The sequence below is a fragment of the Dromiciops gliroides genome, chromosome 6 (genome assembly GCF_019393635.1).
Source record: "Dromiciops gliroides isolate mDroGli1 chromosome 6, mDroGli1.pri, whole genome shotgun sequence".
NCBI lineage: Eukaryota > Metazoa > Chordata > Mammalia > Microbiotheria > Microbiotheriidae > Dromiciops > Dromiciops gliroides.
This window is the reverse complement of record NC_057866.1, coordinates 231079638-231101060: the sequence shown is the minus strand read 5'-3', so window position 1 is coordinate 231101060 and position 21423 is coordinate 231079638. Positions and strand designations below refer to the sequence as shown.

Sequence of the window (21423 nt, the reverse complement as noted above, 5' to 3'; positions counted from 1 at the left end):
TTGATTCAAGTTTAGCTAAAATGTTCAGTAAGCATCTATAACCTTGTGGTAAAAAGCATTTTTATCTACTTCCAGTTTCATTCTAGACTTACAACATGTTGTTTAACCACTAAAGTGTTGTATTTATAGCATAGCTTAATTTTTGTAGGAATAAAATATTGCCTGACAAAAATGAATTATTTTAAAAACTGTACCATATGTCAAGTGAATGGGCAAGTAAAATAGTTTTAATTCTTTCCAAGAAAATTTAAATGATAAATAACATACTCTAAGACTTCAAGGATCTATAATTCTCTTGGCTTAGGTGTATATTTTCCAGGAAAGGGGAGGAATAAGAGCCCCCCATCATTGGCTCTGTTCAAGGCGAGGGTCTCTGAGGGATTCCAACATGGATTTGGTAGTTGGATGGGATAGCCTCTGGAGTCCCATCCACCTTGAAGATTCTCTGGTTCTGAGACTTAGGATTAAATGTCCTGTGAAATAATGTGCAAACAGTATTTGTGGCAGCCAGGTGACACAGTGGATAGAGCACCAGCAAGACTCTTCATGAGTTCAAATCCAGCCTTAGACACTGATAGACTGTGTGCTCTGGGAAAGTCACTTCACCCTGTCTTCCTTAGTTTCTTCATCTGTAAAATTGGCTGGAGAAGGAAATGGCAAACCATTCCAGTATCTTTGCCAAGAAAACCCCACATGGGACCACAAAGAGCAAGATACGACTGAATACAACGGCACCAAAATGTGTCTGTTTCATGAAATTGTGGGGGTTTGGAGCTGAAAGGGACCTTAAAAACCCTCTTGCCCCTCTAGGGTTATTTACTGTGATGAAACAGCAAAATATTCTCTTTGATGTATGACAGTGCTATGAGTCTGAGAGCCGGGGCGCTTGTCTACACACCCAACACGAGGCTTGTGGTAGCTCGACTGACCTTTTGTTCTGGGCTACTGCAGTGTGAGGGACCTGAAGAATTACAGTTTTCCTTTCAGTCAGTTAGGTCCTTGGCTCACACTGCGGACTAGTAGCAGTGATGTAACAGGACTTCCTCTCCTCAGCACCAGATATAAATTGTTCTTATTTTTCTCAAGTGGAACAAGAGTGGGTTTGTTGCTCTCTCTATCTCTGTCCTCTCAGAGAAGGTCTAGAAAGTTTTGATGGGCTTCTCACCCGACTTTGTCCTCTTTCTCTGTCACTTGCCAGATCAACTTAAAAGAGGTGATGTCAATCCCATTGGCATAAGGGTTTCACCGGCAGATACAAGCTAACTTTTATGGCTGCTTTTTCTCCTGGAAATACAGTAGTGCCTAGTTCCAGAACTGTAGCATGATCCCACACTGGGATCCTTGGCTTGTTTACTTGTTTATCTACTGACACTTTCCAGAATTCTTTCATAGCCCTTCATCATAACCGAAACACATATGAATCTTTTTTGGATAGTTCAGTTCAACAAGCATTTATTAAATGCCTACTTTGTGAATGAATGAATGAAAAAACAGTATTAAGCTCTTATTTTGTGCATAAAACTAGGCACCAAGAATACAAGTGCAAAAATGAGACAGACTTTAACACCTTATATTCTTTTGGGGGAGGAAGGGTTTACAACATGGACTTAGACACGTAAATACAACATATGTCCAAAAAAATTCAAGATAATTTAGGAAGTTGGTAGGGGTAAGAACTGTTAGAAGAGGACATACTTTTTGTGAAGGGAATGGCAATTGAGCTGAGCCTTGAAGGGGGACTTGGAGTTCTAAGAGGCCAAGTTGAGGAGAGGAAGCATTCTGGGCGTGGAGAAAAGGTGATGTGGAGGGGGAAGTGCATTGTCCCTTGTAGGCAGCGGCACATAGGCCAGCCTAAGGGGAAGCAGAGTACTCAAGCCTGGAGAGATGGACTAGAGCCAATTGTGAAGGGTGTCAAATGCCTAACACGTGAGGCTTTTATAGATCGTTGGCGCTCAGTGAGGTAACAAATAGCAGTGACATGGTACTTGTACATGCATTTTCTCATTTGAGCCTTGTAACAACCCTGAGAAATAGTCATGACCAGAATTGTCTCCATTTTACAGGTGATGAGACTGAGGCCCAGCGGTCACATAGCTAGTCAGTATCAGGGGTGGGATTGACGTGTTGGCACTTTCTTCATCACAGAACTGGATAGCCCTAGAGAAGGTGGAGGAAGGGTAGGCTGAGTATGTTTATGCACATACTTTCAGCATATCTCCTCACATTTCTCTGCCTTTTGATTCAAGTCCAAGGTCTAAAAGATACTGTTGTCTACAGCCCTCACGTTCTTTGACTAAAGTCCCATATGACATTTCCATTATTACCGTCTTCTGGAGGGAACAGAGATTCTTAATCAGTTCCGATAACAGTCATCTATTTAGAATTTTGCCTCTATTCCTCTTTCAGGCGATAAATCAACAGAATGCCAACTGGCAAGCTAACAAAAGAATCTTAAAAAACAACAACTGAAATTGTTTAAACTGAAAAAAAAAAAAAGAGGAGCTTTCTACCAACAACCATGATTACAGCCAAGAAGTAGCCCGATCCAGGAGAAAAAGCAGCCATAAAAGTTAGCTCGTATCTACCAGTGAAACCCTTATGCCAATGGGACTGGCATCACCTCTTTTAAGTTGATCTGGCCCCAGGGGATGGCCACAGAAGGGGCAGTTTTAGGAGTCTCACCTCACATTGGCTACTATAGTCACAGCGCCAACTCAGCTTCTTTGACACCCTCCTACTGCTTGGCAAGGGACAGACAAGACAAGCTACTTTTTTTTTTAATTTGATTTTTTTTTTCAATTAACAAACATCTAGGGGGCAGCTAGGTGGCGCAGTGGATAGAGCACCGGCCCTGGAGTCAGGAGTACCTGAGTTCAAGTCCGGCCTCAGACACTTAACACTTACTAGATGTATGACCCTGGGCAAGTCACTTAACCCCAGCTGCCTCACCAAAAAAAACAAAATCAAAAACAACAAAAAAAACCCTAGTTTCTCTCCCACCTTCTGTTTCCACCCACATTGGAAAAAAAGAAAAGAAAAAAAATCCTTATAACAAGCACACATCATCAAGCAAAACATATCCCCACACTGGCCATGTCTAGTAACTGTGCCCCACTCTCAATTTTCTGTCAGGAGGTGGGTAACGTGTTCTAGCCTAGAGTCCTCGGAAGTTCTGGTTGTTCTTTGGGCCAAGCCTGCTACTACTGATCAAGATTACATAAGATGTATTTCGGTGTGAGCTTCAATTTTAATTGCCTTTCAATTTTAAGTGAGATGAAACAGGATAAAGTGAGATGGGAGCAGTCTTGAACACCTAGAGGAAAATGGGCAGGAAGAAGAAAGGAATTGGAGAACTTATCAGTAGCATTGATCGGACTGTGCTGTTTTCTGATGGGAAAGTTTCCTCCTTTTGACTAGTTTTATATATGAGGTAACTGATAAAGCACATTGCTTACATGTATGCCACAGGGATTTGTTTTTTATGAGACACAGTATCTTATTTCTTTCCTACTTTCTCTTTGAGTCTTTGAGTCCTGTTCTGATTTTCCTTTCTTTCCTCCTCAGACTTGACCATATTTCAGTAACATCCTCTGCTGCACCCTTGAATTCCTACCCCCTTGACCTCCCATCTCCCATTTTTCTTAAGTTGATTAACTCCTTACCATTTACCTCCTTGGATCCTACTCCCCAAAACATGTAGTCAGTTCTACTATAATGCAACATGTCTTCCTAAAAATCACCTTACTGTACACAGTCATGGAAAAAAAAGCCAATAGATACAACACTCAAAAATTTTGTCAGTACATAAAAATGATTAAGAACCTACTAAAAATAGTAGTGCAGTTTTTTACATGTTAAATTGTTAAAGAAAATGCTTAAGTACTGCAGTAATTAGTGGCAGAGTCTGACTCTTGGGGCTGCTTCTCGGTTCATTTACCTGGGCTGTCAAAGTGCATGACTACAGAGGAGAGGGTGACCTCTTTGTCCTGTGACTCCAAGGAAGGCGGAGTGACGGTGGTGCTTGGACGCCAAACCATAAATAGGACATTAAACGAAAAAGGCCCAAAGTTTTCTTGTGGAAATGAACCCATTAGGAAGGATTGCAGCTTGTGAGTTGTAAAGTGGTCCAGTTTTCTGCATTCTTGCTGTTTCTTAGGGTGTTGCACACTAGATTTGCAAGATGCTCAGATTGTTCCCTAGTATATCAGTGTTGTAGCAAACTCATGCCTTCACAACAGGCTCTATGGGATTAAGCCCCAAATATAAGGCATCGTGCTAGTGGGGGGATACTCATTTACCGGGGGACACCTCAGCAGTTCTGTGATTTCATCAGCACGATGCCCTCCAAAAGGGCAGATCTCAGCACATTCACCCATTCTCATCCTGTGTGACTTATTAATGTTCTGTAAGTTCCCTCTAGTAATGTCGGGGTGGAGTGGGGCATGGGGAGCTCCGGGAGACACAGTAAATCCAACCTAGATTAAGCCCGAAAGTTTAAAGACAAAGCTAGCTCAGCTGTCTATGGCAGCAACATATTTATTCCTTTAGTTCAGGATCTCTTAGTTTTTCCTTTTGTGACAGCTTGTTTAATACATTTAAACCACATAATCAGCTTTAGGATGTAATTTCATAATCTACTAATTGGGCTCCACTTGACAGTGTCTCATGTTGAACTTTTTGTTTTCTTTTTTTGTTTTGTTTTGGGTTTTTGGGTTTGTTTTTTTTGAGAGGCAATGGGGGTTAAGTGACTTGCCCAGGGTCACACAGCCATAAGTGTCAAGTGTCTGAGGCCAGCTCTGAACTCGGGTCCTCCCGAATCCAGGGCCGGTGCTCTATCTACTGTGCCACCTAGCTGCCCCCTCATGTCGAACTTTTATACTTTTCTGCCCATTCAACAACTAGAGTCATTAATTTAGATTATATTTAAGTATCTGAGGCTGATTTTTTAACAATCAAAAGCAGCCAAGTAGTTTGTAATAGTTGAGATTTAAACTCATTTCTAGTCATGATTTTTTTTTCTCTTAACACTACAAACTAGATCAAGTTATGTCTTGTAGCAAATTTTTTATTTAAAAATCTATTGTTCTTTTTACCACCTTGTACGGAAACAGGACAAAAAGGACACATACTTGTTGGGTTTTGTCAAGTTCATAATTAAAAAGAAAGGGAATATTTTTAAAAATTGTATTTAAGTTTAGGAAATGGTGTGGTACAGTGGAAAGAGCACAGGCTTTGGAGTCAAAGCGTCAAATCCTGCCTCAGATTCTGATAACTTTTGTGACCTTGTGCAAGTGACTTCTGTTCCCTGCATCTCAGGTTCCTCATTTGCAAAAAAAAGAAAAAAAAAGAGTACTCGAGTATGACCCTGTTATATTTAGGAAGGATCATTACTTTCAAATGCATGTTTTAGCCATCGCATAATCTTCCCACACATATGCAGCATTATCACTGTAAATTTAACTGAGCTCTTCTTGTGAATCAAGCAGATAGAAATCCTAACTCCCTGTCCTCTAGGAACTTACAGTTTAATACAAACAGCAGTAACAAGACCAGACATTAAAGGTTTATGCCAGCCAAAGACATTAATTAATGAGCATACACACACACACCGTAAGAACGCAGAAAATTAACATTTTCTTCACAGTTGCAAAAATAAAAGGGGCTTGGATGTTCAGATTTATGGTGATTATTGTTGCTCAGTTATGTCTGGCCCTTTGTGGCCTCATGGACACGCATGCTCTTGTCTTCTGCAGTCTCCCAGAGTCTGCTCATTGCTTCCACAACACTATCCATGCATCCCTTCCTCTGCTTTTCTTTTCCTTTTGCATTCAGTCTTTACCAACATCAGAGTCTTTGCCACTGAGTCCTTTCTTCTCATTGTGTAGCCAAAGTATTTAAGCTTCAGCAGGAATAGTCTGAATTGTGATGTAATAGACCTTTGTGTCATTTCATTTCTTTTTTTTTTTTTTAGCTTTTTTTTTGGGGGGGGGGGCAAGGCAATGAAGGTCAAGTGATTTGCCCAGGGTCACACAGCTAGTAAGTGTCAAGTGTCTGAGGCCAGATTTGAACTCAGGTCCTCCTGAATCCAGGGCCAGTGCTTTATCTACTGTGCCGTCTAGCTGCCCCCTCATTTCATTTTTATTAACACTAATATTCCAATTAGCAGATCTTATATCCAAGTCACAGAAAACTGGAGAGATGCGTGGTGTAATATAAAGAGCATTGGGCTGAGGAAACAGAAGACCCAGATTCGAGTCTAGTAAGCTCTGATATTTCTTGGCATTGTGACCTTGGCTGAATAATAGGTGGATTTTCTGCAGGTCATTACTTAGATCATTAGACAAAAACATAACTGTAGTTGTGTATGTCTTGTGTCTGGCTGTCTTAAATGGTTTCTGTGCATGATACCTTATAAAGACTGCCTTCAAAACTGCATTTTCCTCTACAAACTCATTTATTTTTTTAGTAGGGTGGAAGGATCAGATCTGTGATTTCATTTCAGTAGGGAAATCCCAGCAAGGAATCCTTATAAGTCCACACCTTCTCTGCATTTTAAAGGTTTTTGGGGTTTTTTTTATTTTTTATTTTCAATTTATATCTATAGCCAGTATGTGTCCCAGATATAATTCAAATTTAGGTCATCCTTATTCAAGATTAGCTGTCCTTCCAGTAAGCCACACAGATTTCCACGGAAGCAAACACTTCCTTTAAATAAAAAAACACAGGGAAGGAGAAGAGAATAAGCATTTGCGTAGTGCCTGCTATGAACCAGGCACTCTGCTAATCACCTTACAAATATTATCTCATAAGCTTAATGTTTCTACACATCTTAGTCACTTGTTTGGTAAAAAAAAGATTATGTGAATTCTGTAGAATATCACTGGCCAGTCCCTCCTTACGTTTCATCAAGCATGTTCTTGATCTATTCATTATTTTATTTTGTTTTTTAACACTTAATTTTTAATTTTGCTTTTCTATCACCTTTCTATCCATATATGGCCCTTTGTAGCAAAGAATAGAAAGGAGGGATGGAAAATAAGGCAGTTCAGCAAAACTAATTGACACATCAGTGGAGCCAATATATGCAGTATTTCACACCCACAGTTCCCCCTCTTCTGCAAAGAAGGGAGGGAAGAGCATTTTCTCATCTCATTTCTTCTCTGGAATGAAGTTTGGTCACTATAATTGCATAGCATTCAGGTATAGTCAGACAAAAGCCAGTGTGTGTAACACATGAGGGAGGTTTAGTGGGAACAAGGTTGACACCAAGATAGGGTCAAAGTCTATTCAATTGGAAGGCAAAGGCAGAGAACGGGTTCTCCCAAACCTAGCCTTCCCAAATAAGATCCCTTCAAAGATAAAGTAACCATTCTTCCATTTCAGACTGGAGGCCTCGTGAGGCAGCGCTGTACAACAGAGAAGCTTTATCACTCACTCTTAGAACGGTAATGTTCATTGCTTTATTGGCTATGCTGCAAGGGACTCTGGAGGCTTGATAGATTGGCAGCACACAAAGCATTACTGTTGTGTCAGCAGAATTGTATACTAGTCAGCAATCCAAATTTGAGATTTGCTATTTCCAGCTCTCAGTTAAGAGGAACCAGGAAAGAAAAACAACTAGTTGATTAGCTCATCTTTAGACCTGTATTTATGCACAGTTGCAAAGAGGACAGTACCCAGAGCTAAAAAAACTTGTCACAGAAATTGGGGAGGGGGGGAGTATTAAAATACTAAATTGGGGAAAATAATGTTAAGGCAAAAATATTAGGTTTCCAAATCATTGTAACTTATTTAATTGTAGATTAAGTTAATTTTAATTAGTGTAAAAACATATATATATATATATATATATAAATAAAAATCAGGAGTTTGCACAATAGAAACAGTAAGCCTCACTTGCCAAGCACGCAGAAGAGAACTTTGTATATGCTGAGCATGTCTGCACCTTTCAGAGTAGATGCACCAACCCTGCTGTGTAAGGGTTGAGAGGTGCATGAATTGCCTGATAATTGTCTTTCATTGAGAAATGAGCTTAAAATGTGCTTTAAAAATACCTGACATTACAGGAAGTGTTCTGCTCGTCCCTGTATCTGAACAGCAGGTATAGTTAGAGCAACAGTGGCTTGAGAGCAGGCTGACTCATGTAGTCAGCCTAGTTCTTCCCCTAATTGTTTTGGACCACTTGTCCTGAAATGGAGAACTAAGGCACTCCCTTGAGGTGTGTCAGGACCGGGGTTGGGTCTCATTGACTTGATATCCCTGGACCAAAACGGTAAAGCATGTTTGAAGGCCTTTCTTTGTGCCTGGTACTGTGCTGGGTACTGGGGACACAAAAACAAGAAAACAAGGTGGTCCTTCCTCAGGGAGCTAACGTCCTAATGGGGAAGTGGAAAGTGGGAGACTGAACCTGAGGGGAGCGAGGTGGCTGGTGTGGAGGCAGAACAGACCCGACACTGCCTGCGCTGAAGTGAGCAGCAGCACTTTTGATTTCTAGCAGCGAATGAATGTCAGACTTTGAATTGAACCTAGGTACCTTATTCATTATGTCATATTCCCTCTATAAAATAGATAAACGATCTTGCAAGTCTTGGGAGGATCCATTAATTAAATCCTTCAGGAGTTTAGAAACACATTAAATAAAAATGCCAAATACTACTAACAGTACTTATTAAATTTCTTATATGTTAATATCCACAGTGTGACTTAGTAGATAGAGTGTTGTATTTGTAATTAGGGGGGTGTGGGTTCAAATCCTTCCTCTTCTGCCTACTTACTATGAGACCCTGAGCAAATCATGGGACTTGTGTGGGGCTTGGATAGCTTTGTGAGAGCTCAATCTCAGAAGAGTTAGTGATCATCTTCATCATTTCAGTTCAGTAAGCATCTATTAAGTGCTTACTTTGTGCTAGACACTGGAGGAATTATTTAGACCAGAGACATCAAACACGTCCAGTGCCCACATGAGATCCATATGTAGCCCACAACAAGCATTCGCAGCTTAAAATGTAATTGGGCTTTCCAACCTGGTCCTGGGCAGGATGGCTCCCGCAAAGAAAGGTGGAGAGAAAAAGAAGGGATGCTCTGCCATCAATGAGGTGGTGACCAGAGAATACACCATCAACATTCACAAGCAGATTCATGGAGTAGGCTTCAAAAAGTGAACTCCTCGGGCTCTCAAGGAAATCTGCAAATTTGCCATGAAAGAAATGGGAACTCCAGGTGTACGCATCGACTCAGCAAAGCTGTTTGGGCTAAAGGAATAAGGAATGTTCCGTACTGTATCCAAGTGCGTTTGTTCAGGAAACGCAATGAGGATGAAGATTCACTAAACAAGCTGTATACCTTGGTTACTTATGTGCCTGTCACCACTTTCAAAAGCTTACAGACAGTTAATGTAGATGAAAACTAAATTGAACTTCGTTTAAATAAAATTATAAAATGTCAAAAAAAAAAGGTAATTGGGAAATATTTAACAAATCAAAAACACAATAGAACCTAGATAATGTGAATATGTGGTTTTCTAAGTCAGTATGAGGCCCTCAGAAATCCTTATGAAGGATCCTTATCTCTCTTCTATTTGAGTTTGACACCACTGATTATCATAGATAGTGTGAATTTGTTTATATCCAACTTATGGTAGTAACTATTTATTAGCATCCTTTTAAAGGTCAAGTCTTCAAGTGTTTTCTTATCTTTAAGTAATAATTGAGTCAGCATAAAGTAACCATTAGAAAGCCCCAGGCCCCAGTGCCATCTCTCAGGCTTCCTGGTTTTGTGGCCTGGGATATGTCATTTATCCTCATGCCCCGGCCCCCATACACACACCCCATGAACTCCCTAAATCACAGCTAAGTTACTGAGCTGGATCGGGGTAGAGATAGTGAGTTTACTGCACCAACGAAGTCACAGAACTGGACCAGAAAATATGCAGCCCAGTTTTCTCTCCTGCGCTGAGCGATGCCTGTCCATGTGCTCAGTGTCTTCTGTGCTGACTGTGAAGTCCATCTTACCTGAGCGATCACCATCTCCTCAAGGAGGCCCTGCAACACAGCAGAGAACCATTCCGTCAGTGCAGCGTCATCCGCCAAAAAGAACATTGCATTGGCAACAACCTCCAGAGGAGCTCCTGGTCCCTGGGGATGTCGCTCAGGACCTAGATTTAGAGCTGTGAATTACTTACTGTAGAGGCCATCCAGCCCCTGATCTTACACCTGAGGGTGCTTGGATCCAAAAAAGTAAGGCCCCGCCCCAAACCACAGAGTCGGAGTAGTAAGAAAGAGCCAGAATTTGACCCTGGGTTCGCCAGTGACAAGGTCAGGAGTAGACCCGGTCTTCCTACTGTACCGTGCCTCTGGGGAGCGCACGCCTTGTTTGATGTACCAGTTAACATTGGTAAGCAAAGGGACACCTAACAAAATATTTTGGTTACATCTACCAAATGATATTATATATGATGTCATGTAAACAGTATTGTGTGGAGGAGACCACTGCTGCTGGTGATCTTTTAGAATTGTATTTTATCATTATCTACTCCCAGCATTAAACACATTGATACCTTATATTTATACATATTTTTGGCCCATTCTAATAAAGATTTTCTAAGCATGGGGAAGGCATATGGGGTGATAATTACTGATGTCTTCTTGATTAACTTTTCCCATTTTTGGAAATATTATTATAAATAATCTTTCCCATTCTTTTGGAAATCTTTTGTCTTTGCATTATTTTTTTTGGGGGGGGGGTGAGGCAATTGAGGTTAAGTGACTTGCCCAGGGTCACACAGCTAGTACATGTTAAGTGTCTGAGGCCAGATTTGAACTCAGGTCTTCCTAAATCCAGGGACAGTGCTCTATCCACTGCGCCACCTAGCTGCCCCTTTACTGCATTACTTTTTAAAATACCTCTACCACATCCTCTGTCTATTTTGGGTTGAATTCAACTGATATTTATTTTCATTGGGGGAGGGGGGCAATGAGGATTAAGTGACTTGCCCAGGGCCACACAACTAGTAAGCTACCTAGCTGCTCCCTGATATTTATTTTCTTGAGTATCATTTCTTTTCTTATAGCTTTATGTATTTGTGTTAGATTCTAGTCATAAATGATAAGACTACATATCTACAGAAGCAATGACAAATCTGTTCTATGGTGTATCTATTGGTTGTCCTCTTTCTGGTTTTATCTATTAATGCCTTGGGTTGTGGGGAAGGGGCTGGGGAAAGAGAACTGACTTTAGGTGGATTTCAGGCCAAGGATGAAATGGGGGCAACTAGGTGTACAGTGGATAGAGTGCCAGGCCCAGCTGGAGTCAGGAAGACTCATCTTCCTGGGTCCACATGTATCCTCAGACACTTACTGAGCTGAGTGTCCTTGGGCAAGTCATTTAACCCCGTTTGTCTCAGTTTCTTCATCTGTAAAATGAATTGGAAAAGGAAATAGCAAAGCACTCCAATATTTTTACCAAGAAAACCCTAAAATGGGGTCACAGAGGGTTGTTCACAACTGAAACAACTTAATGAAAAAATCCAAGAATTCTGTAGACTCATTTTTTCCTACACTACTTTTTAATATTTTGTATGATGTGATACTTTATGTGAAAATTTATGTATTAAATGTATATAAAAGATATCAAGGCCATGTAACACCTTAAAAGGAAGTGGGCAAGTCATGTGCGAGAGTAAAGGATAACAGTTGGATTACCTGAATATTACAGAGAAATATTGAAAGATCTTGTTCAGGGCATCCCATGTGTTGAGTGGCTCCTCTGTGCATCCTCTATGAAGGAACATGGACAGGAGTTAATGTGTATGAGAAGACATGATCAAGAGGATTGGCACCTGTGGAAGAAGTGTGTACAGTAATAAGATGATCATAGCTCCCTCAGAAGATTTAGAGAAAAATAGAAAAGCTTAAGGACTATGAATTGTTTCTGCAAAGCTTTATTTATGATTAGTTAAATCTTACCTTTCTTTTACTCTTATTCTATATTCTATAGACATTGGAACAGCTAGGTGGCGCAGTGCATAAAGCACTGGCCCTGAAGTTGGGAGGACTTGAATTCAAATCTCACCTCAGACACTTACTAGCTGTGTACCCCTGGGCAGCTCACTTAACCCAATTGCCTTAAATATCCGGGGCCATGTCTAGTCATCCTGATATATATCTTGTCACTGGACCCAGATGGCTCTGGAGGAGAGAGTGAGGTTGGTGACTTTGCACAGCCCTCCCTCACTTCAGTCCAATTCACTGCAAGTCATGGCATCACCTCCTGAATGTCCTAGTCCTCTTCAAGAGCAAAGGACAAACAACAACAATAGCAATAGTGCTATAGATATCATTATGCACTCTTAGGCTCTAGAGTCACTATTATGTATTATGTATGTGTTTACACATATTCTTCCATGATAAAAGGCTATTTTGCCTATCTCCTTTAATATAGCTCCATATTTTGATGCTATGATGCGAAAATTGCTTAGACTAAACAATTTCACTAATTTCTTTAGAATTGAATTGTCCATGAGATTAGTCATTGTCGTAACACAAATTTGGGGGGCAGCTACGTGGACAGTGGATAAAGCACTAGCCCTGGATTCAGGAGGACCCAAGTTCAAATGTGGCCTCAGACACTTGACACTTACTAGCTGACCCTGGGCAAGTCACTTAACCCGCATTGCCCTGCAAAAAATCAAACAACAACAACAAAAAAAACCCCACAAATTTCATTTAGTGTATATCACGTGTTATTAGCTCTCTTCTTTTTCAATTCAATGTTGGTACATATATTTTTCCAAGTTTCCCTTACAGGTTGATTTATTTCTCTCTATCATTATAGGAATTGTGTTAAAAACTATATATGATCTATAATTCCACTAAAAATTTTCACTAACATGTCAGAACACTTCATTACATGTTAAGAACACTGTTCAGTCATTTTCTTGACAGAGATACTGGAGTAGTTTTGCCATGTCCTTCTCCAGCTCATTTTGTAGATGAGGAAACTGAGGCAAACAAAAGGTTAAGTGACTTGTACAGGGTCACACAGCTGGTAAGGGTATGAGGTCAGATTTGAACCCAGGAAGATGAGTCTTCCTGACTCCAGGCCCAGTGCTCTATCTACTTACTGCGCCACCCATTATGAACACTACCATACCCTAATTTAGGAGGCAGGTTCTCAAATATGGGGAATCAACCTCAAAATAAGTTATGGCATATCCTGTACTATTATTTTCAACTCTGTAGTGTTACATTACTGAATTTAGATATGTTTCACAGATTTGTTTTATGTCATGTTATTTCTTTTGGTATTTCATTTTTTCCCTGTGATAAACTCTTTTGCTTCTGTCATACTATTGTTTGTTGTTGTTGGCTGTTTTTCCTCTTTTACTGAAGCGTTACATTAGCAAGCTGGTGACAATTGGATTACATCTCTAATACTGCAGAACGTGTGAACTCTTCTCTGGGAGTATCTGTGCTGGTCACTACCATGGTACTGGGCAGCAAATATATTGACTACAAACTATTGACTTGTACAGTGGATTTTTTGCGGGGGGGGGGGGGGGGGTGGGGTGGCAATGAGTTTTAAGTAATCTGCCCAGGATCACACAGCTAGTAAGTGCTTTATCCACTGCTCCACCTAGCTACCCCTGGAACTTTTTTTAAAAGCATGTTGGCCTTTGCCCGTTTAGAACATGTTTTGAAATAAATGACTGTGGTTTAAAATACATCCATTCACCTCTTTCATCTTTAATGGTTTTGTGATATTCTTCCACTCTTCCCAGTCTTTCAGCTTCATATTGTACATATAAAACTAAGTAGATTTATTTTATAGCATTAGCCTTATGCCTAAAGTCTCAGCAGATAACAATTTTTTTCCTCTAATATCTGTCTCTGTTCCACAGGCCAGTGGGGGGAGGGACTAATGGATTGCTTGGTGCTTTTAGGCTTCATAAACTGGTTCAGCCCACCCTGACAGAAAGTGATGTGGAGTGTAAAAGTACTGGGCTTCTTTTGAAGTTGGATTAAAAGTGCTGGCTATGCAGGGTGTGCCCATTAAATCATTGTGGTATAAATCCTGAATCTTGAAAACTCTGAGGCTGATATTCTTCACTTATTTGGGGGTCTTAACAGGATTAGCTTGACTGTGAAAAATTCTGAGAACATGTGTTATGTTCCTCCAGCAATGTGCTTTTTGGCTAATTTGCTATGAAGAGATATGACTCTCCTTTTCTTTCATGTCAAGAAAAGGCATGTTTGTTTATAGTCCGGAGACTTAGGAACCATGCCGATAATTAGTATCTTGGAAAATATTTTAATCTCTATTCATCAGTGCAGTAATATTTCTTTATAGCTATCTTCAGATGCCTCTGAAATGTGGCATTAAAAAGAAATACACTCTATAAGTTTAGGATTTTTTATCCAAATATTTGCCTATATCATGTTTTTTGAAAGGTCTTTAACTTTTAAGTGCATTAATGAGTACTCTCCCAACCCTTATCTTCAAATATGCCCATTTTTGGAATTTTCAGTATAAAGTATGCTTTTTAAATGTTCTACATTTTCTGAGTTGAATCTTGCTTTTTTTTAAGAATAGATTTTATATTATAAGTGATGGTACACTGATACCTCTTTGTCACTTAGTAGTGTGCTTCCATTTTTTTTTTTAGTGATATAGAACCAAGTCATTGGTTTTATCCCTTTAAGACTGTCTGGTATAGTAATCCTGATAAGCTGAAAGATAACCAGGATCCCTGTGAATCCATATTCAGAATCAGCCTATTAGGATTTCCCCTAAATGTGGCAAGTTCCTGCTCCACTGGGTTTCTCCTTGTGCCTTGCTTTTCTCTCCTCCACATACATTCTTCACCTCTTCTATCTTTTCTCGTTTTAAACTTTTTTCTTTTTAATTGCATAAATAAAATGATGATGGGAAGTTTCCTTCCTTGAATCATAGTTTGTGTACTTCTTGCTGCCATTCATTTATATTGGGTGGGATAGGAGTGCTGAAAACCAACAAACAAATCCCTCAATAGTTGACTGAATTAATAGCATTTTAGAGTATCCATAACGTGAGAGATAAAACATCCCATTGTATCCTGTTCTTATAAATTATAGGCTCCATTCACCCTGTGGTCCGGCCACATTGGCCTGCTTGCTCTTCATTACACTCAGTGCTCCATTTCCCTTCTCTCTGCATTAGCACTGACTGTCCTCCATATCGGGAATGCCCCCTGCCATTTCTCCCTTTTAGAAAATTACTCATTTCCTGCAAGATTCAGCTTAACTATCTTTGTGCCTTCCCATCTGCTCTGCTTTGTATGGGTCTTATATATGTCTGCATACATATGTGCACGTTCTCTCCCTCTTTAGAATGTCCTTGAGATCAAGGACTATTTCACTTTCATCTCTGTATCATGGTGCCTGGCACATTATAGGTACTTAATAAGTCCTTGTTGATTGATTGAGGAGTGATCAAGATGATGAGAGGTCTGGAAACTTCACCTGTTATGCATTTAAGAAAGTAGATTATTCCAGAGGATTGATGATTCAGCCATGCTACCCACCTCCTGACAGGGGATAGACTCAGGGTACAGAAGAAGTCACAGATTATTTTGGACATGGTTAGTGTGAGAATGTGTTTTGCTTGACTGTGCATATTTATTACAGTGATTTTTTTCCTTTTTTTTTTTTTTACAGTGGAGAGAAAATAGATTTTCTTTTATTATTTAAAAAAAAAAGATAAAGAAGTAGACTTATTTTGTGTGATTCCACAAAGCAGGATCAGGACCAATGGTTAGGGTTATAAGAAAGGCAAATTAGAGTTTAGAAACATTTAGAAAAATGTTCTAATCATTAGGGTTGTCAAACAATAGAATTGTATCATAAGTAATGAGCATTCCATCACTGGAAATATTAAAGAAGAGGTTGGATAAATATCTGTTAGGGATGTATAAGAACTTCCTACATTAGATGGGTTGGGTGAAATGACCTCTCAAATCCTCTTCATTCTTTCTTTTATTAAATCAAGCAAGTCAGCAAACATTTATTAGATGCTTACTGTATACCAAGTACTTTTTATCATCATTCTATGGTTCTCAGAGTTGTTAATATTTCATTCTAGATATTGATTGAAATATACATGAAAGCCAGGAGGTAGCTAGGTGGCGCAGTGGATAGAGCACCGGCCCTGGATTCAGGAGGACCTGAGTTCAAATCCAGCCTCAGACACATGACACTTACTAGCTGTGTGACCCTGGGCAAGTCACTTAACCCTCATTGCCCCGCAAAATATATATATATATATATATATATATATATATATGAAAGCCAACGGTAATGGAACTCCAGGCAGCTTTGGATGAGGACATAGAACAGACATGTTTTTGATTTGTTCATTTGATTGACTCTACTTTGTCAAAATGTATGGTATAACTGGTTTTAATTATGTTACTTATTTTGTGTATTTATTTGGTTATTTTTGTTTATGTTTAAGAAGCTTATAATAATTTTTAAAAGAATTAATATATGTAAATCTAAGCTCTTAGATCTCCGGAGCTGCAATTTTTCTGTAGTTTTTTTTTTCCTGAGAGTAAGTCAGAAATCATTATTTGCGTTAATTTGCAAATAATAAAGATTAAGTTGTCAGAAAAACTGGGAAGCACTACGCATTACTTTCCTTGTGCTTCCTTTTTAATTGAATTTAACCCATATTCAGTAACCTAATCCAGATTTATGACAATGATTAAAATGAATAAATTTCATCCATTTTTCTTTTCTGTTTGAGAAGAAATAATTCAGTTGCTTTTTACTTAAAACCATGAAAGATAAAGACTGCTTTGTGAGGATTTTTTTTTAACTTTATTGATTCAAAATATATTTATTCACCCGAATTGGTTTTACCTTCATTTGTAATTGCTGAAGAATTCTTATTTCTTTCTGTTGTTTAATTGTTATAATTCAATTTTATATTTTTATTTCCCATAGGTCATTTTTTTTTCCTTGCCATCCATGAGAAGAGTTGAGAGCAAAAGTGTGCTCAGAAAACTTATATGGAGGTCCAAGTTAAAATGCAAAATGCTAGACTTTTCCTGGAAACTAATCTCCTTAAAAAGCTAATGCCTAAATCAAGCAAAGTGCCCTTTTCAGTGTGAATAAAAATGGGCCACAAAGGGATTAAAAGTCTGGCACTGTGCAAAAGTATAGCAGAGGAAGTTGGACTTATTTAAACCCACCTTGGCGTTTGAGAAGTTATGAATTACCTGATGGTTAATTTAGACCCACACTGTATATGAATCTTTTGGATCCATGAATGGATGAAGCATTATTTTCTTAGATATTTTTCATTACATCTGATACGTAATTTTGAATATCAGTGTTGGGCCCAACGTGCTTAATCAGTGTTTAATCTACTGAGAGAGTCTCATTGATTCTATGAAGCGTCCCTTACATCCTCACAGCCTCCCTTTCCCTTCATCTGGTTTTCCTCTTGCCTCTCACATACCCTGTTGTCAGATACTTGGCATCTTTCCCTTAAATAAATCTGAGTTTTCATATTTGACTGCTGGTTTGCTGAGGTATCGTGGCATTATTTCAATGTTGCCAAGTCTGGTATATGTTAAGTTTACTTTCACTGAGTTAGCAAATCATAAGTCCTTACCTAAGCACGAGAGTAACTTTCTTGGGCTAGGGTTAACAACCCACATGGGTAAAGCTGTCTCTAAAGCAAACTTGATGAATTCTGAAATTGTATTGGCATCACCTATAAGGAAGTTTTGAGTCTGACAGTTTGTCAACAAGTGGCCCCTTCTTCCCCTCCCTTATCCCTGTCACCTCTCCCTTGGTGATACTGGACTGTTATAATAACCTCCTAATTGGTCTCCCTGCCTCAAGTTTCTTCCCATTTGGCAAGACTGGAATGACATCAGATCAGAAATCCTGACATTATGTTGTCTTATGCCAGATCTCTTGTGTACCACTCATCAGCCATTGGTCCCAGCCAGACCTACAGGAGCCATCCCGCTTATTTCACCCAATACATTACTGGAAGGTATTCAGCAGGACTTTATCATTAGACAATATACATCCATGCTTCTAGCACTTTCTGGAATGGTTCTGTGTGGGCTTTTATTCATTAATGGTATTTTTGCTCAAAGAAGAGATCTCAGTACAGTAATTTTTAAGAAGAGATCTATTTCCTTGTATGCTGTCAAGGACAATTTTAATATAGCTATTTGCCCTCTGTAGGAAATAACAGAAAAGGCACTCCATCTTGTATGTACAAAGCGTTAAACCATTTCTTGTAGGTTAGTTTGGGTTTTGTTTTCATTTCACTAAACTAATTAGCTAGCAGCTGTCGTAAGAACAGCTTCCAAGTTTTTTGTTTTTAATTAGGAAAACTTAGTTCTATTGTCACTATTCCTTATTTAGGTATTCTTGCTGGTTGGTTATATTATATTCATTGACCTTTTATATTGATTCTTTTAGAATCGAGTTAGTTTCCTATTGTGCCATAGTCACAAACTATATCTATTAGTACCTCAACAACTGTCTTGCAGAATTAGCTTTAGGGTAATAATAGATATATAGCTTATTACCCCCTTTTGTTGTGGGGAACAAAAGGGGAAAGGAAGAGGAATGAATAGAAACCAACACATTCCCCATCACTACAATTGAAAGGCAAAGTCTAATGATGTTGATTCAGTAGCATTATCATGTTTATGTTCTTATGTAATATTTTTTAAAAATATGTCTTATAAAGAAAGGATATAAATTAAAGAATAGATTAAGCAGAAACTCCATTTGTCCTCTGGAAATTAATACAATCCTTTGTTAAGACCCACCTATGAAATCTGTGAATGTCTGGCAATGTCTAGCCCAGTTATAATTCTTGATATAACATCTTCACATTTTAAAAATAACAGTGATAATGTTTAAAAACAAAGCCCTAAGCATTTATTATTAAGCACCTACTTTATGTAAAGCATTGTCTATGAGCACTTTCTGAACTTCCTTTTGGTAAAGGAATTGCTGAGATGACCATAGGCCTCAGGTAATAGCTCATTCTTCACAATTGAAGCTGTTCTGTGGGAATCTTAAAAATACTGACTAGATTTACTGAGCTTGCTTTTGAGAGGCTTCCAGGCCTCCCTCAGATGGTTACTAGCTGTGGGCCCCTGAGCCTTGAGTTAGTCACTAAAATTAGAGCAGCATTCTCTGCCCTGATGAAACACTGGTCTGGACACACACAAACATTCCCCCCACACCTCCATCTAAGCATGATACAGGAGATGCTGATGAGGCATTTAACCTAAGCCATTAGTTCTTTTCTTTTCCAGTATCTACTAAAGGAATGAGTTGTGATCTCATTATGTTGAGGGGACTTGCAACCTGAATCAGGGGACTAGCTCACCTAAATAATTGGAAGCTTATCACAAATCTTATAAAATAAAAAAGATTTATGAGGAGAGAGGAATATATGGCCAGGAGGCAGAATCACTATGGAGACTGTCTCACTGAGTAAGAGAAGAGCTGGTCTTTTTGTATGTTTACAAATAAAAGCTGTCAAAACAACTGGGAGGGGAATGCAAAGAAACTGGGAAGGGAAATAACTAGGAAGGAGTGCCTGGAAGTTGACTAGCACCCATCCTTATCAGTATACCTTCTTTGTTCCTTGCAGACCAGGGGTATTGTGCTTCCTAAGGTGGGAGGCAGAACTATTTCCTTTGGGAAAGTTTAAGGATTGTTGGGGTCCTGTGTCCCACTACAGTCACAATCATCACACCTCTAACATGGTTACCTTAATATGGGTTATTTTTTTCTTCCCTGATTATTTTTGTTGTTGTTATTGTTTCAGTGGTGTCCAACTCTTTGTGACCCCATCTGAAGTTTTCTTGGCAGAGACAATGGAGTGTTTTGCTATTTCCTTCTCCAACTCATTTTATAAATGAGGAACTGGGGCAAATATGGTTAATCAACTTGCCCAGGGTCACACAGACAGTGTCTTGAGCCTAGCACTCTATCCACTGTGCCACTTAGCCCTGCTTAGCATCAATTCCTGAACAAAGGAAAAGCAAAGGAAGGAATCCTCTGACCACTTTTATGAAAATATTTTTCATATCTGCCACCCTGCATAAGGTGCTGAATGCAGTCAATCCCCTGACAAAGTTACCTCTTTGTATCCTCATTGCTAAACATAGTGCCTGTAAGCACTTGTAGATGACTTGGTTTTGTTTTTGGTTTTTTGTTTGTTTTGTGGGGGAATGAGGGTTAAGTGACTTGCCCAGGGTCACACAGCTAGTAAGTGTCAAGTGTCTGAGGCTGGATTTGAACTCACTGAATCCAGGGCAAGTGCTTTATCTACTGCACCACCTAGCTGCCCCCATGACTTGTTAATTGATTGTTTGATTGATTGATTGATAATGAGTTAACCTTGATAGTAGAAAGATTTGAAACTTTTTGACCTTAGAGATAAGTGAAAAGTGGTAGTCCTAGTCACTAACCATCAGTAGGTATTATATAAACTTAGGAATCTTGTACATGGATCCATGAATACAGTTAGTAAACATAATTGTTTTCAGATTTTCTGTGAATAAAATGTTTAGCAGATGTGAATGGGCAGTATTCATCTACTGTCTCATCTTTACCTTATTCTTTAGTCTCCTCCCTCTGCATTAGCTCTTTTCTCTACTCTTGCACTTACCTAGTTCCTGGCTGATTTTTAATTGTATTAGCAATTAATACAGATTTATAGAAACTTGGAGCTGTAAGGTACCAATAATAATAGAAACAATAATAGCTAACATTTATTTAGTGTTTTATCTCACAATAACCCTGGGATATGCTATTATTATCCCCATTTTTTAAGATGAGGAAACTGAGACAAATGTCAAGTCACTTGCCCAAGTATCTGAGGCCAGATTAGAACCTGGGTCATTCAGATTCCAGGTCTAGAACTCTAACCATTGTGCTTCTTTTGCTTGCCTAAGATCTTATGTAGTCTTCTTTTACAGATAATGAAATAGAAATTCAGAGTGATTATGCCTTTTCTCTCTGAGCCTGTTTTCTCATTGGTATTAAGCAAATGATACTTGTGCTGTCTAGTTGCTTCACAGAGATGATATGTAGAAAGTACTATGTAAATCTTAAAGCATGATATAGGGGCAGCTAGGTGGTGCAGTGGATAGAGCACCAGCCCTGGAGTCAGGAGGACCTGAGTTCAAATCCGGCCTCAGACACTTAACACTTACTAGCTGTGTGACCCTGGGCAAGTCACTTAACCCCAATTGCTTCACTAAAAAACAAAGCAAAACAAAACAAAACAAAAGCATGATATAAAAGTGAGTTGTTGTTGATTTCATTTATTTATTTATTTTAAGCATTAAAGTATTTTATTATTTTCCAGTTATATGTAAAGATAGTTTTCAACATT

At 39.0% G+C, this 21423-nt stretch overlaps 1 protein-coding gene and 1 pseudogene across 3 annotated transcripts in view; both read left to right on the top strand.

Annotated features, from left to right (window-relative positions):
- The window catches only part of GSTCD (glutathione S-transferase C-terminal domain containing), a 185534-nt gene that overhangs the window by 99051 nt on the left and 65060 nt on the right, over window positions 1-21423 (top strand). The gene's annotated exons all lie outside the window — the stretch shown is intronic.
- LOC122731226 lies at window positions 9030-9443 on the top strand (annotated as a pseudogene).